Source organism: Xenopus tropicalis, chromosome 7 (assembly GCF_000004195.4).
Source record: "Xenopus tropicalis strain Nigerian chromosome 7, UCB_Xtro_10.0, whole genome shotgun sequence".
NCBI lineage: Eukaryota > Metazoa > Chordata > Amphibia > Anura > Pipidae > Xenopus > Xenopus tropicalis.
In genome coordinates, this window is record NC_030683.2 from 75,915,607 (window position 1) to 75,933,755 (window position 18,149).

The window sequence follows — 18,149 nt, forward strand, 5'->3', positions numbered from 1 at the left end:
TGCTTTGTTTGAGCACTGTAATGGTAAAGCTGAGCTCAGGAGAAAAAACTGAAGCAGACAGCTAGAGCTGAGTTTCTATGGGAACCAGCAATACCATCTCTTTACTGGCTGCTAGACTGGGGGGCGTGTTTAGTAATCTTTTTTTTTTTTTTCAATTCTTTATTTTTCAAAGTATTTTTAAAAAGGGAGGGGGTACAGAAAGAAAAGGGTATGGGTAAGGGGAACATTGCATTTACATTGATTTTCCATAGATAACATAGTAGTTTTATAAAGGACAACATTCAACAAGTCATGTCTAGGTGTGTTTAGTAATCTAAGCTTAGAAGAACTCAGCATGCCCACAAGCCAACAGCCAAAGCAAATTCCTGAGGGAGGGGGAAGAGTGGGTTACAGGAGGAGAAGAAAATCTAAGTGATTAAGGGGATGTTGCAGCCTTACTATTAACCTCTGGACAACCAGAGTGGCAGGTATTGAAAGATTTCAAAGAGGCTGTTCACAGATTAAATTTTTGTGTGTGGGGTTTACATGTCCTTTAATAAATGGACTTGTGCACTATATGTTTCGACTGCTTTCTCTTTTGATACCTGATCTCTTGGCTGGTTGATTAACACTTTCACATTGTATTTTTCATTAAGACAAGTGGGGGACCTCTAGCATTTTGCAATTGAGATACTTTATTACTTTGTTGTCTGTAAATATACAATTCTCAGAAGTGTTAAACATGGCATGAACTGTGTGTCTGAATAGTGTATCACGGGACAAGCAATTCAGTTATAAAAGCATAAGAGCATTGTGTCATGATAACATAATACATTAGTGCAGCAAATCATAGAAACACTACAGTAACAATGTCTATGAAGATTCTCATTCATCCAGGTCATGATATACAGTATCTAGTAGAATTAAGTCTAAAACAACTGGACTTTTCTGAGTTTTTCCTTGAAAACGTTTCACCACTCATCCGAGTGGCTTCTTCAGTTCAAATAACTGGTAGGGAATTCCCCGGTATTTAAACCCTTGATGGTAGTAGAGTCACAGACATCCAATCACAATGGTTCCATTCAACTTGTTCAGTTAGGTGTTAGCTGAAACTGACAGGTGTAAGAAGGTATGATCCAATCACAATGGTACCAAGATTCTCATTGATGAAGGTGTTAATCCTTCAAAGTACATGACTGGAAGTGTGAACTGTTGTGAAACTGCCGGGGTAAGGATGTCAAAGTGGCATTGTACGTAGGTGACAAGCGGTGTCTCAGGCCGCCTCCTCTGTTCAGGGATGGTTTTTCCAGGCTGGCATAAATGGCCTCTTTCACACCTCTTTCAAACCATCTGTCCTCTCGGTCCAAGATATGCACATTACTGTCCTCAAAAGAGTGACCTTTTTCCCTGAGGTGTAGATAGACTGCTGAGTCTTGTCCTGAGGAGTTCGCCTGCCTATGTTGGGCCATTCTCTTACAGAGAGGTTGTTTTGTCTCCCCAATGTATAAGTCAGAGCACTCTTCACTACACTGGACAGCATAGACCACATTACTTTTCATGTGCTTGGGTGTAGGGTCTTTAGGGTGCACCAGCTTTTGTCTCAGGTTGTTGCTGGGTTTGAAAAACACAGGAATGCGATGTTTGTTAAAAATTCTCCTAAGTTTTTCTGATGTTCCAGCAACATATGGAATGGCTATGTTGTTTCGCCTGCTGTGTTCCTCCCTTCTGTTTGTAGGTCTGGTCTTTCTGTTGGTCTTTGATTTGTTTTTGATGAAGGCCCAGTCTGGGTACCCACAAGTTTTCAGAGCTCCTTTTAGATGTTTATATTCTTTCTCCTTAGCCTCTGCATTGGATGCCACAGTTTCAGCCTGATGATTTAGAGTCCTAATAACACCCAGTTTATGTTCCAAAGGGTGGTGGGAATCAAACAGCAAGTACTGGTCTGTGTGGGTGGGTTTCCTGTATACTTCAATATCCAGGTCCCTCCCCTCTTTGATAACTATAGCACAGTCCAAAAAAGCCAGTTTGCTGTCTTTCACATCTTCTCTTGTGAACGCAATGTTTTTGTCCAACGAGTTTATGTGATTGGTGAAGGCTGGAACCTCACATGCTTTAATTTTGACCCAGGTGTCATCCACATATCTGAACCAATGACTTGGTGTTGTTCCCTTGAAAGTGTCCAGGGCTTTCTTTTCCACTTCTTCCATGTAAAGGTTTGCTACAATTGGAGACACAGGTGAACCCATGGCACAGCCATGTTTTTGTCTATAGAAAACTTCTTGTGCTTGAAGTAAGTGGTATTGAGACATAGGTCCAGTAAGGAACAAACTTGTTCTGGGGTCAGCTTTGTTCTGCTGCTGAGGGTGGTGTCTTGTTTCAGCCGTTTCCTCACTGTTTCAATTGCCTCGGTAGTGGGTATGCATGTGAACAGAGATGTTACGTCATAGGACACCATTGTATCATCGATCTCCAGCTTTAACTCCTTCACTTTTTTGACAAAGTCCATGGTCCATGTTCTGAATGTGGTGTACTGTGTTTCCAACTAAGGGGGCTAAGATGTTGGCCACGTATTTAGCAATGTCACACAGTTAATGCTGCTGACAATTGGCCTCAAAGGGGCTCCTTCTTTGTGTATTTTTGGGAGTCCATATAGGCATGGAGTGGCTTCGCCTGGGTAAAGGCGACGGTACAAAGCTGGACTGATGACCTTTTCCTTCTCAAGGTGCTGCAAGCAGTCTATAACCTTCTTCTTGTAGTTGCTTGTTGGATCTCTCTTGAGTTGCTCATATGTGTCTGAATCGTTGAGCAGTGTGGACACTTTGGCATGGTAGTCTGATGTATTCAGTACCAATGTACACCTTCCTTTGTCTGCTGGCAGGATGGTGACACTTGAGTCCTTGGCAAGTGATGTCAGAGCCCTCCTCTCTTGCAGACTTAGGTTGGAAGGGGGAGCTTTTGCATTAGCTAGGGCTGCTGATACTTTTAACTGGATGTTTTCAGCCTCATCCACTGGTATGTTATTGTTGTGGATTGATGATTCTGTGGCTGTGATGAAGTCTACTACTGGGACATACCGTGGGGCCACTGCAAAGTTCAGTCCCTTGGCTAAGACATCCTTCTCTGGTTCTGTGAGTTCACTGTCTGATAAATTCTTTACCCACAGATCCTTGATGTTCTGGCATGTCTTGTTTTCATCTTCCTTCTTCCCTGTTGATTTGTCTGTTCACTGGGTGTTGTTGGTACGTGATAATAAACTGGTGAATTTGTATATTTGTCGCTCCTTGGCATGTTGTGCAAGTTGCGCCCGCTCTGTGAATTCAACAACTCTTTGCAACGTCAGCACCAGTAGTTGTGCTGTTAGTCTCTGTTTTGCATTATCAAATTTATGAACCAGGACCTCAATTGAGAAGTTAGTCTGCCTCACCCATTCATTTAACAGTTGTTTCTGGGCTTTCTGAAGGATTACCTTGGCCCTGTGACCTTTAACCGAAGAACCCAGACGTAGGCTGCATGGTGTGATTCCCTGATATCGGCATCGTAGGTTAAAACGAAGATGGTTTCTGTAATCCGCAAGTTTTCTGGCCGTCCTCTCATATGTCCCCAAAATGAGTAGCAATATGTCTATGAAGATTCTCATTCAACCAGGTCATGATATACAGTATCTAGTAGAATTAAGTCTAAAACAACTGGACTTTTCTGAGTTTTTCCTTGAAAACGTTTCACCACTCATCCGAGTGGCTTCTTCAGTTCAAATGACTGGTAGGGAATTCCCCGGTATTTAAACCCTTGATGGTAGTAGAGTCACACACATCCAATCACAATGGTTCCATTGAACTTGTTCAGTTAGGTGTTAGCTGAAAGTGACAGGTGTAAGAAGGTGATATATAGTGTTATAGACACAACAAAAGTCAAAAACTGGCACGCCTAATTTAAGTTAAAATGTAACTTTTACTTCTAAATGGTTAAAATACTTCTAAAAATAGATATCTATTTTTAGAAGTATTTTAACCATTTAGAAGTAAAAGTTACATTTTAACTTAAATTAGGTGTGCCAGTTTTTTACTTTTGCTGTGTCTATAACACTATATATCATATTTGAGATTTCTGAAATACTGTGCACCCTAAATCACTGTAGTGCGAGGTTTAACACACTTACTATATAGGTGTAAGAAGGTATGATCCCATCACAATGGTACCAAGATTCTCATTGATGAAGGTGTTAATCCTTCAAAGTACATGACTGGAAGTGTGAACTGTTGTGAAACTGCCGGGGTAAGGATGAAAAGTAATGTGGTCTATGCTGTCCAGTGTAGTGAAGAGTGCTCTGACTTATACATTGGGGAGACAAAACAACCTCTCTGTAAGAGAATGGCCCAACATAGGCGGGCGAACTCCTCAGGACAAGACTCAGTGGTCTATCTAAACCTCAAGGAAAAAGGTCACTCTTTTGAGGACAGTAATGTGCATATCTTGGACCAAGAGGACAGATGGTTTGAAAGAGGTGTGAAAGAGGCCATTTATGCCAGCCTGGAAAAACCATCCCTGAACAGAGGAGGCGGCCTGAGACACCGTTTGTCACCTACGTACAATGCCGCTTTGACATCCTTACCCCGGCAGTTTCACAACAGTTCACACTTCCAGTCATGTACTTTGAAGGATTAACACCTTCATCAATGAGAATCTTGGTACCATTGTGATTGGATCATACCTTCTTACACCTGTCAGTTTCAGCTAACACCTAACTGAACAAGTTGAATGGAACCATTGTGATTGGATGTCTGTGACTCTACTACCATCAAGGGTTTAAATACCGGGGAATTCCCTACCAGTCATTTGAACTGAAGAAGCCACTCGGATGAGTGGTGAAACGTTTTCAAGGAAAAACTCAGAAAAGTCCAGTTGTTTTAGACTCAATTCTACTAGATACTACAGTAACAATGTTATCACTGTTAGATTGAATATTTGTGGAAGGCTTGCCTTTGTTTGTAGTGGTCACTTCGGCAACTGAAGTAGATTTCGACATTGTATGTTACCAAAACACTGGAGATTCAAGTAAAACAAAAGATCAGTGAGTGCAAATGTGAGTGCAAATGTGAGTGCATTTAGATAATATACGTTATAGCTTTTTTCTTTAAAGATAACACAGTCAGGGTCTTGAGTTTTATGACTTTTTGCTCTACAAGATGAAATGGTGCATGCTGGAATAAACAGAGTTGCATAAGGACAGTACATTTCCAATGGTGTTGTGATGCCCAGTTTCAAACACAACAATCTATAGTATATCCTGGTAGCACAGCTGGTGTGCACTGTCATTTCTGAACATCGAGAAAGTTGATAATGGTATCACCACCTCCAATTGGTACAAGCATCACAAAAACATTATACAGGAAATTTTAATGGAAACTGGCATGCTATGTACATTATATAAATAGGTTGAGGCCAGATAAGAATACATGAAACAACTTTATTTTATGGTTTATCACATGAAAATTTATGGGCGGGATTCAATTTAATGAGAAAAAATTCAGTTCCAGTTTTTCTCATAGACTTCGAAAGAGCTTTAATGTGATAAGCAATAAGATAAGGTCTGTCACTATCATTTGGTATCTCAGATCCCAGTGTAAATTAAACATTTTCCTTTTTTAAACATAACGACAACTCTGGGGCCACAAGCAAATATTTGTATTTGTATGCAGTTGGGGAGCAATAAGTGCAAGTGCAATACCCAAAGCAAAAATCTCTGGATCTTATACCACCTATGACACAGACAGTTCCTAACTGTGTTGTTCAGATAAGAGGGAGGAGAAAAAAAAAAAACATTTTGTTTAGTTGTTATGTTTGTTGCGTGTGCCAGGCTCACTTTAATCATTTTATGCGTTTGTAGCCATTCGGGCACTTCTGACAGTGTTACATTACTACTCTGCTGATCACATGATGGCATTTGACAAACCTGAGTCACTTTGTGATGGTATGTGGAGAGACTGGGTACGTGATACTTGTAAATAATACACCTCCACCTACCAATACCTGGTCATACAGGAACAATAATGAGGCAATTATAGATATATATGATAATAATAACTTTTCAAAAATAAAAGGGGGGAAAACTAATCATACAAAAGTGTTATGTGCTTCACTACCACTTACTTCGCCAGTGTGAGCTGACTCACTAAGCATAAAGTCATTACCAGACATTCACAGTGAAAGGTGGCTTTCAGCTGTATATTAAGCAGCTATTGTAAACATACATGGTGCCCTTCATAGGGAAACACAGGCTCAATGTCTGCAATGCTACAGGTGAGAGATGCAGGAGGGCAGTAAGTGTGATAGCTAAGAGTCAATTAAGCTCACAGCAAACAAGAGATGGAGGCAGTCAAAGCGTTAATTAGACAGATATTGTTTTTTTTAAAGAGGCTTCAGATGGGGTTTTTTGCCTTCCTCTGGATCAACTTGTAGTTAGGCAGGTTAGGTATAGGCATTATGGTTGAACTTGATGGACGTATGTCTTTTTTCAACCCAACTTACTATGTTACTATGTTACCAGGGTGGGGGACACAGGTGATCTTTGCTTACCACTAGCATACCTCCCAACATTTTGAAAATGGAAAGAGGGACAAAAATTCTAATTCTCCCTTAGCTAATGTAAACATCAGAGGGAGAAGTAATAATCTCCGCTGCATGCTGGCTAATGCGCGTAGCTTGTCGGGTAAATTAGGGGAGCTGCAAGCTATTGCATGTATTGAAAATTATGATTTAATAGGTATCACTGAGACCTGGTGGGATGATAAATGTGACTGGGCTGCGAATTTAAATGATTATACACTTTTTAGGAGGGACAGAGAGATTAAAAAGGGTGGAGGGGTTTGTCTTTACGTAAAGTCAGATTTAAAGCCATGTAATAAAGACATTACCAATGAAAACATTGAATCTCTTTGGGTAGAAATTTCAGTAGGGCTGAAGGTCACAAAGAAAATGATCATTGGTGTATGCTATAAACCACCCCGTATAGATGAGGGGGATGAGGCCCAGCTATTGTTGCAAATGGAGGAGGCTTCAAAACTGGGTCAAGTTGTTATTATGGGGGACTTTAATTATCCGGACATTGACTGGAGTAATGGGGTGGCTAAGTCAGAAAAAGCTAGTAGGTTTGTAAATATGCTAAATGACAACTTTTTATTTCAGGCGGTTCAAGAACCCACTAGGAATGACTCTATTTTGGACCTGGTGATATCTAATAATAATGAACTCATCTCTAACATTTGTGTGGGTGAGCATTTGGGGAACAGTGATCACAACATGGTCTCCTTTGAGATAATGCTGCAGAGACAGCTCTATAAGGGAGTAACTAAAACCCTCAATTTTAGACGTGCAGACTTTGCCAGTATAAGGGCATCTCTGCAATGTGTCAACTGGGAAAGGCTTTTCATGGGGTTAGACACAGAAGGAAAATGGAACATCTTTAAAACATTGCTTTGCAAGTATACACAACAGTATATTCCCCTTGTAAACAAGGAGAGGCATCGCAAAGCAAAACCTTTATGGCTGAATAAAAGTGTTATTGTCGAGGTTGGTAAGAAAAAACGTGCTTTTAGGGCATTCAAGTTAGCTGGGACAGCAGAAACTTTCATCAGGTACAAGGAAGCAAATAAAGCATGCAAAAAAGCTATCAAGCAAGCTAAAATAGAAATGGAAAGGAATATTGCAGCTAGGAGTAAAAAGAATCCAAAATTATTTTTTAATTATGTGAATAGTAAAAAAATGAAGCAAGAAGGGGTGGGAACTTTATTATCACAGGGGGGTAAGTTGGTTGATGAGAACGGGGAAAAAGCTGAAATTTTGAACTCTTATTTTTCATCTGTCTATACATCTGAGGAGCCAGATAATGAAGGCTTCTCTTGTAATATGCCAAGTTCTAGTAATTTAGCTACTGACGCATGGGTCACTCGGGAGGAAATTCAAAAGAGACTTGAACATGTAAAGGTAAACAAAGGTCCAGGGCCGGATGGGATTCATCCCAGGGTATTAAATGAGCTGAGCGCTGTGATTGCCAAGCCTCTTCACTTAATTTTTCAGGATTCATTGAGGTCTGGCATGGTGCCGAGAGACTGGCGGATTGCTAATGTGGTGCCATTATTTAAAAAGGGATCCCGTTCTCAGCCTGAAAACTATAAGCCTGTTAGTCTGACATCAGTAGTAGGAAAACGTTTGGAAGGGGTAATAAGGGATAGGGTTCTTGAATACATTGCAGTTCACAATACTATTAGTTTGTGCCAGCATGGTTTTATGCGTAACAGATCTTGCCAGACTAATTTAGTCGCCTTTTATGAGGAGGTGAGTAGGAACCTTGATGCTGGAATGGCAGTTGATGTCATCTACTTGGACTTTGCTAAAGCGTTTGATACAGTACCTCACAGAAGGTTAATGATCAAATTAAGGAATATTGGCCTAGAACATAATATTTGTAATTGGATAGAGAACTGGCTGAAGGATAGAGTACAAAGAGTGGTTGTAAATGGAACATTTTCTAATTGGACCAGTGTGGTTAGTGGAGTACCGCAGGGGTCAGTCCTTGGTCCTTTGCTTTTTAACTTGTTTATTAATGACCTGGAGGTAGGCATAGACAGTACTGTTTCTATTTTTGCTGATGACACTAAATTGTGCAAAGTTCCATGCAGGATGCTGCCGCTTTGCAGAGCGATTTGACAAAATTAGATAACTGGGCAGCAAACTGGAAAATGAGGTTCAATGTTGATAAGTGCAAAGTTATGCACTTTGGTAGAAATAATATAAACGCAAACTATCTACTGAATGGTAGTGTGTTGGGGGTATCCTTAATGGAGAAGGATCTAGGGGTTTTTGTTGATAACAAGTTGTCTAATTCCAGGCAGTGTCATTCTGTGGCTACTAAAGCAAATAAAGTGCTGTCTTGTATAAAAAAGGGCATTGACTCAAGGGATGAGAACATAATTTTGCCCCAGGTCCCTGGTAAGGCCTCACCTTGAGTATGCAGTGCGGTTTTGGGCTCCAGTCCTTAAGAGGGATATTAATGAGCTGGAGAAAGTGCAGAGACGTGCAACTAAACTGGTTAATGGGATGGAAGATTTAAACTATGAGGTGAGACTGTCGAGGTTGAGGTTGTTTTCTCTGGAAAAGAGGCGCTTGCGAGGGGACATGATTACTCTGTACAAGTACATTAGAGGGGATTATAGGCAGTTGGGGGATGTTCTTTTTTCCCATAAAAACAATCAATGCACCAGAGGTCACCCCTTTAGATTAGAGGAACGGAGATTCCATTTGAAGCAGTGTAGGGGGTTTTTCACGGTGAGGGCAGTGAGGTTGGGGAATGCCCTTCCTAGTGATGTGGTAATGGCAGATTCTGTTAATGCCTTTAAGAGGGGCCTGGATGAGTTCTTGATCAATCAGAATATCCAAGGCTATTGTGATACTAATATCTACAGTTAGTACTAGTGGTTGTATTTATAGTTTATGTATGTGAGTGTATAGATTGGTAGGTGTGATTACAGTTTTGCTAATGAAGGTAAAGTTGCCCTTTAAGCTGTGAGTCTCAGTTCCCCCAAGCGACCTGTTTAGCTTATTAGTTACAATTGTATCTCAGCGCAGGTGTAGCTTGTTAACTTTCTGGGCTCTCTGCCAAAAGCCAACTTATTTAATTAAGTCTGAGAACAATGTATCTATGTGCAGGTGAAGCTTGTTAAGATTTCTGTGCTCTCTGCCAAAAGCTACTTTTTAATTAAGTTTGCATCTTTTTTAGCATTCAGTGCAGGAGATTAAAGGGAAATGAGGGACTTTTCAGTAAGAATCCGGGACTGCGGGCTGAGCTGTTAAAAGAGGGACTGTCCCGACAAAATCGGGACAGTTGGGTGGGGTTGGGTTGGGGTTGATTCACTAAAGTGCGATAAATTTTATCGCACGCTTTTTTGCGTTAAATAAGATGCGTCAAATAGCATGCGATTCACAACAGTATTACCGCGTGCGTTAATTTTCGCGCTGAAAAGAATACGAACGCATGATTCACAAACACTTAGGCGCGCTAAATATCGCATTGGTCTATGCGAAAATTAACACCTACTTCAGGCAGGCGATAATTATAGAAAAGTACAGGTAATGAGTTTTTGGCAATAAAATATGGACTTAGCAGTGTTATTTATTCAAGTATGTGTTTTTTTACGAAATTTTACTAAAGTCTTGGCATGTATGTAATTTCGCTACTATAGCGATAAATATTTTGTCGCCATAATATGCAGTACTGTAGCGGTAAATATTTAGTCGCCATAATATGCAGTACTGTAGCGGTAAATATTTAGTCGCCATAATATGCAGTACTGTAGCGGTAAATATTTAGTCTCCATAACATGCAGTACTGTAGCGGTAAATATTTAGCTGCACAAATACATTACTTATTTGTCGCGACTTTGTAATCTCGCGACTTGCGGACATTTTGTAGCAACTTTGTAATCTCGTGACATGTGCGACTTGCGGCCATTTTGTGTCATTGAGCCTGCAGTCACACTACAGAGAGCATCATGCCTGGGGTTCTGATCTGCTACCAGGGGAGAGGCGCTATATTGTGACTTTTTTCCTGCGCTCAGGATATGACAGTCTGCCACTGGGGCCCTTAGGGGTCCACGAGAGGAAGAGGGCAATCCTGCGTGACCTCCAAGACGGGTTGCGTGCCAGGTTTGCCCTTGATGTGGACCTCCGCCTGCTCCAGCGCATATGGTCGGACCTGAAGCGCAGGAATTCAGATCTGGTCGCTGAAATAGCGGAAGATAATTATTGTACTTTATTATGCTTTTACAGAATACGTTCAGTAAAAGATTTAGCAAGTAATTTGAACTAAAAGTACAAATGTAAGAAATGTCAGGGATGACGAAAGTAACATAGTAACATAGTAAGTTGGGTTGAAATAAGACATACGTCCATCACGTTCAACCATAATGCCAGTGAGGAACTGAAATGTTGGTCACAATAAACCTCTGAATATTATTTCACATCTTTGTGACTCCTTGTGAAAATCCTGTGTGTGCCATCACCCCATGCCTGTCTAGATTTTGTTTTGCCACAGGCACCCAGGTATTATTCTTCCTTATGGTGTGCAGCTTCCCAACACTTCAAATTGTATATATATATATATATATATACACATCTATTTTCAAATACATATGCATAAATAAGTTTAAAGCAGGGGGGAAGCAGCAGGGAGTGGCCCATAGTGTGAGTCATTTGGGGAAGGATCACAAATGTTTTAGGGGGCCCTGGCTAACAATGTCTGTGTGTCCTTTGTATTGATGTGAGGGTTCACAGGGGGAGGGGCCATTGGGGGCATGGGAGGAGGGGGGCCCAAAAAATGTTGTTGTGAGGGGCCCCGTTATTTATGATGGTGTATGAATGTATATATATATATATATATGTGTATAATATATTACACAAAATAACATCTTGCAATGCTATCTCACAGAACTTCAGCTGGACGTAGCGCCTCATCCCCAGGCCCAATCCCAGGCACCCCAGGCTGCAGAGGCTGTCCAGGCCCCTGAGGCCCCACAGGCACCCGAGGACCCCCGAGGCACCTGAGGCCCCCCGAGCCACCTGAGGCCCCCGAGGCACCTGAGACCCCCGAGGCCGATTTTGCTCCCCTGGCCAAAGACTGGGAAGAGGCAACTCCTCAGTCCGAAGAAGTGGGGACCCAGACATCACCATCCCGGATAGACCTCACTCTTCGGTCCATACAAGAGGACATTGCCTCCATGAAGGCCCAGTTGGTCAGAGTGGAGCAGAAAGTGGGCACATTTACAGGCAGCAAGCCCTAAGTTTTATATTTTTAGAGTTTTATATTTTTTAAAATGTTATTGTTGTAATAAAAGTTGTTTTATTTTTGTACTTTTGAACTGAGTAATGTCTAATTATTTTTCCTTCCTTGATATGGTATTCTATACTTTCATGTAGTTTCTCCTACACTCTTACATTTATCAGTAACAGCATCAATATGCTATATGGGTTAAATGTTTGCAAATATTCTGCCAACAATTTTGTCTTTAGGCCATTTTGCTGAATAGTAAAACTTGCGTTAATTAGTACGTAGCGTATTTTCTGGCAAGTGTGATAACTGCCAATCAAATGTTTTGTTGCCAGAATAATTGCAATATTATATTTGTCCCCATTTAATAAAGTGCCCATAACATATTTGCCATTTATTCTGTGTCTAAAATCTCACACTTAATTTAAGCCACTTTAGCAAACGGACCCCTAAGTATTTGGCTAAATATTCTTCATTTTATTATCTCAAGCACTTTTTTTTGTTACTTATATTTTTATTGTTTTTTTTTTTGCAAATAAACATTTATACAGCACCTCTCTAGCACTCTCACTCTGTGCTCTCCCAGGGCAAAATGTTGCCAGTTTTATGCTGCTGATTGCCGCGTGCGTAATGTCGCGACAATTAGCACTTGTGATAATTAGCGTGCATGCAAAAAGTAGCGCACACGTTATTTAGCGCGACTAAAATATCACACGCGGTATCGTGCGTAAATTAGCGCAAGTGTGCTAATAGTGAATCGTGCGTTAAGTCGCGAAAATTTAGAAGTGATAACATTTTTAACGCACGCTATAAATAGCGCACGTTAAAACGCACTTTAGTGAATCGGCCCCATTATGTCTACAGATAAATCTTTTATTCTCTTGTATGCCTGGATAAATAAACGCACATCTATTTCCCTGTGCCACTTTTTGTTTATCCTTAGTTTTTAATACATCACTTCTTTCAATCTTATTGACTCTTTCTTTATATGTTCTTCTCTGAACCCCCTATCTCTAAATCTATTGGAGATACATTTTTTTCTTGTTGGTGTTGTTCTGCTGGATTTGAGCAGTTCTGCCCATACAAGATATTTTGAATATTTAAATTTTTTGGGGAAATGGTTATTGCTTGCAAGACACATTCACTTGTTACAAAGAACGTTTTAAAATTCGTTTGTCTTTCTTTATTTTAAATTTCCAATAGAAAATGTATATTAGATTGATAGTAATTAAGGGTAAATTCCAAGTTTAGACTGTTGTTATTAATTTGTAATTAAGTTTTATTTACAAACATGCAGAATTGCCATGGGAACAAGATACGTGCCCAGCTATACAAATTTATTTATGGGACTATGGAAACAACATCATGTAAATCCGAAGTTAGGCATGTAGCTCATCCTATGGCGCAGGTTCATAGATGATATTATATTAATATGTCGGGGCACTGAGACATGACTTCTATAATTCATTAATGATATTAATGAGCAATCAATTCACTAAACTATATTACCTTTTTCTTTTTTTTGTTATTTTATTTTTCCTTAGCCTTGGGGCCCTGACGTCATAGCTTTTTTCAACATTCTGTACTCCCACCATGTGAGTAACTGGAAAATATGGTGCCATTTCCTGTTGCTTCTGGATATCACTCTCGATCAATCTCTTATTATGTTGCTTTTAAAAAACCAACATACTGTTCTTTGACTTCAGCTGCTCTTCTGATTCTTATTTTTCTTATTCTTATTCTTAGCGCCCTCCATTTTCTAAACGCTACTCCTCGTACAGTTTTAGGGGTACAACACCCAGACTCTCCACACTTCTTCATCTTATAGCGGAGCAGGATGTTTGTGCTTTTATAAGCAAACCCGCCCCCCATCTTTTTGTGGTATCCTTCCGAACACCCCAATTTTTCCATTGAAGATTTTCAAACTGCTGCCACACTTACAGCTTTGAAGCTACACCCCCCCCAGACTTGAATAACATAATCATGAGATCATCCCAAGTGAACCAGTGACATTTGTTGTATGACTCAAAGAGGGAGGAGCCAACAACAGCCAATCAAATTTCACCAACTGACTTTAATGGTAAAATTTAAACTGCTGCCAATCTTACAGCTTTGAGGCTACACTCACCAAACTTGAATCACATTCAGTCATGGGGTCAACCTGAATGAAAATGGGCACCAAAAATTGAATGGGGCAACTAACAGCCAATCAGATTTTACCTTTTGACTTTCAATGGAGGAAATACAACCTGCTGCCATTCTCACAGTAATAACGCCAGGGTCCCCAAACACCTGTGGCCCAATCTCCTAACCGATATGTGTAATGAGTAGCACCATATGGATCAAAAAAGTTAAAAAGCCTTTATTCCAACATGGATAATGCAAGCAAAGTTTCAAGCAGCAACATGCCTTTTTTCAAGCTCACTGACACTTTAGTTATTATTCCTTTTATAGACAAGATAACAGTGCCATCTATTGGTAATAATGTATAATTACAAATAACCAAATAACTTACAGATACAAATAGATACACATGTATATATACTTTGTGTCTCTTATTAAGAAACATGATAAAAAAAAAGTATCTGTAAAAAATAAAGAATAAAACCACAATTAAAATCCAATCTCATGGAAAAATGGCCTGTAAATCGTATTCCCTATTCAAACCATTAGGTGTCAAAGTTTCTAGGTGACTGATCCACATAGTCTCCTTAACTCTATCAATCCATTGTCTCAGTTTTAGTATGTTGATCTATCACCTGGAAATAATAGAAACTGTTGCTCTTCTTTGTTACTGCCTAAATCTGAATTAACAATCCATGAACCGACTGTTTTTGTTCTTTTATAGGACATTAGTGGCAGTGGTTTAAAACACTCCACATCTGGGATTTGTGAAAAAAAAAACTCCTCCAAGGACCAATCATATTATTGATCCCATCTAAATCATTCATACACCATCAATAAAATGATACCAACAAAGACAATATTCATGTGAATTGTATTTCTTTTCAAATATATTCATGAAGATGTTAGTATAGGATGGAGCCACATTGGAACCCATGGTGGTCCCCCTGAGTTGAATGAAACATTGATCCTGGAACAGAAAGAAGTTATTATATAGAATCAACTCAAAGCATTTTATTGCAACATTTTTTTGAACACCATCCAGTGCCTCATCCCTCTCTGATTGGATATGAACAGCCTCCTCACCCCCATTCCCTATGCTCTGTAATTTTTAAAAAAAATCACCAGTATGCATGTTGCATCACATATGGATTGATGATCTATATAAAAGGTGCGTGCTTCAGTCTCTTTGGGTATTTTGGGGAGAAAATAGAACACCAGAGTTATCAGATGATCAATCACCAAATACCTTGCCAATTGTTCATCTATCACTTTCAAATCAACGTTTCCATTACCAACTCTGTCACTCTTAAGTGCTATACTACTTTTGCCATGTATGGAGCGTTGCTATAAAAATATCCTTGTGACTTTTTTAAGTGGGACAGACAGGTAGACAGTTGAAAGAAGGGATCGGTAAACACACATCAGAAATAAGACATAGTAGGGCTGATTCACTAAAGTGCGTTAAAACGTGCAATATTTATAGCGTGCGATAAAAATTTTATCGTGTCTAAATTTTCGCCACTTAACGCATGATTCACTATAAGCATACTTGTGCTAATTTACGCGTGATATTGCATGCGGCATTTACCGCATGCACGCTAATTAACGCCTATTATTATGTGCGCTAATAGTTGCCCCGTATAAATAGTAGCATATAAATAGTAGCCGCATATAAATGGTGCATATAAATAGTAGCATATAAATAGTAGCCACATATAAATATTTATAAGCTACTATTTATATGTGGCTACTATTTATATGCGGCTACTATTTATATGTGGCTACTATTTATATGCGGCTACTATTTATATGTGGCTACTATTTATATGCTACTATTTATATGCACTATTTATATGTGGCTACTATTTATATGGTACTATTTATATGCACTATTTATATGTGGCTACTATTTATATGGTACTATTTATATGCACTATTTATATGTGGCTACTATTTATATGCTACTATTTATATGCACTATTTATATGTGGCTACTATTTATATGCACTATTTATATGCACTATTTATATGTGGCTACTATTTATATGCTACTATTTATATGCACTATTTATATGTGGCTACTATTTATATGGTACTATTTATATGCACTATTTATATGTGGCTACTATTTATATGCTACTATTTATATGCACTATTTATATGTGGCTACTATTTATATGCACTATTTATATGCACTATTTATATGTGGCTACTATTTATATGCTACTATTTATATGCACTATTTATATGTGGCTACTATTTATATGCTACTATTTATATGCACTATTTATATGTGGCTACTATTTATATGCTACTATTTATATGCGGCAAACTGGAGGCTACATTACTCTAGGGCCAACACAGACTTAAATAAATCCCACTGCAAAGTTCATATTTTATTGCCAAAAGCTCATTAACTGTACTTTTCTATAATTACTGCCTGCCTCAAGTAGGTGTTAATTTTCGCATAGTCTAATGCGATATTTAGCGCATCTAAGTGTTTGTGAATCATGCGTTAGTATTCTTTTCTGCGCGCTAATTAACGCATGCGTTAAAATTACCGCAAGCGGTTGCACGCAAATTAATGCATGCGATAATACTGTAGTGAATCGCGCGCTAATTGGCGCGTCTTTTTTAACGCAAAAAAGCGTGCGATAAAAATTAACGCACTTTAGTGAATCAACCCTAGTGTGAGATACATAAAATAGCCCGGTTGATATTTCAAATTCTGCAACAAGTTCCTAACCACGCTAAAATATTGATAAAATAAAGAATCTTTAAAGATATGAAACTAGGTGCATATGTAAGCCAGAGACATTAATGGCAAAACGGTTTGCAGTTTGTAATGATTTAAATGTCCTTTTTACTTTTAGAGTTTACTAGTGAACTTTATACAAGGACACGTGATTCATATTTAAGATTAAGAATATTGTGGAAGTTTTGGAACCTGCATTTTTAATTTTTGTATAAAGTAACCAGAATGTAGTGATAATTGTGATATGTATAATGTGAAGTTAAAGGCATCAGTACAGTACTGCAAAGTGGGTCTGAAATGTCACTATGATTATTCATAACACTATTCAGAAAATATAACAGATCAAACAGGATATTAAGAATTTCTTAGAGTCGTGTAATAATGATGCTACCCAGATATAACACATAAGCAAGTAGTAATCAGACACTTGATAAGATAAAAACAATTGTTGCTGGGTGGGTGTGGCTAACCGGCAAATGGAAAGGACGTACCAGAAGGAGCTCTGTGCTTCCTGGCACTATTAACGACTAAGTCAGAGATCATAACCAGTGTACAACCACACCTGAAACCAGGCGTTTCTGCCCTAGTGCAGAGAACATCATATAGGCTGCAGCTCCATCGTAGCAATACCAGCCAAGGCTGGAGCTGGTATTACAAATTTACTGGCAGTGTACTTGCTGGTAGATTTGTAATAACTAGTCCTCCATCTTGACAATGTCTTTGATCTGCCCCCATTCCCTCAGATGTCTGCCCTAGCTCTGCCATACTGTGATCAACAACACTTGCCCTCCACGCTGTCACACACACCGCAAGGCCGCTCCCATGCTGTCATGCACACTATAAGGCAGGCCAATGTTCTGTTTCCAGAATATCAATACAGGCCCCTGCTGCCTTTACCAACTCCCTAGGCCATGGACCTGCACAAGACATGGATGTAACAATTAGCTAATAGCCTGTCTAGCCATCTGTCCACAGTCACAAACTAGGGACTCTCCTAACAGAACAGACTGGGGAGCTGAGCACACAAAACAACTGAACTTTTTCCATATGCTTTAATTATCTAGAATGTAAGGGGATGCCCTAACTCCTCACCCAATCCAGGACCAAGTTAGCCATTCCAATGAGATAAAACCACTCTTACAATCCTCATAACTGGTGACTGTACCCAGTGATATTCTCCAGAAACACTGCAGTTAATAAAAACTTGTCCACAAGATGTCACCAAAACCAAACAAACCAGGAAATGATACAGGCTTCTAAACTATGTTTCTAAAATAAAACAACAGTCAATTCCTCCCCCTCCCCTGGAGGACACTGAGACCAATTCTGCCATCTCCAAAAAAGATCTACAGAATCTATACCTAAACATAAAAAAGTAATAAAGGCCAGATATGCAAATACCACCAAGGAGCTCACAACTGAGTTGGGGCACAGAATACAGGAGGCAGAACAACAAATCGATAAAGTGAC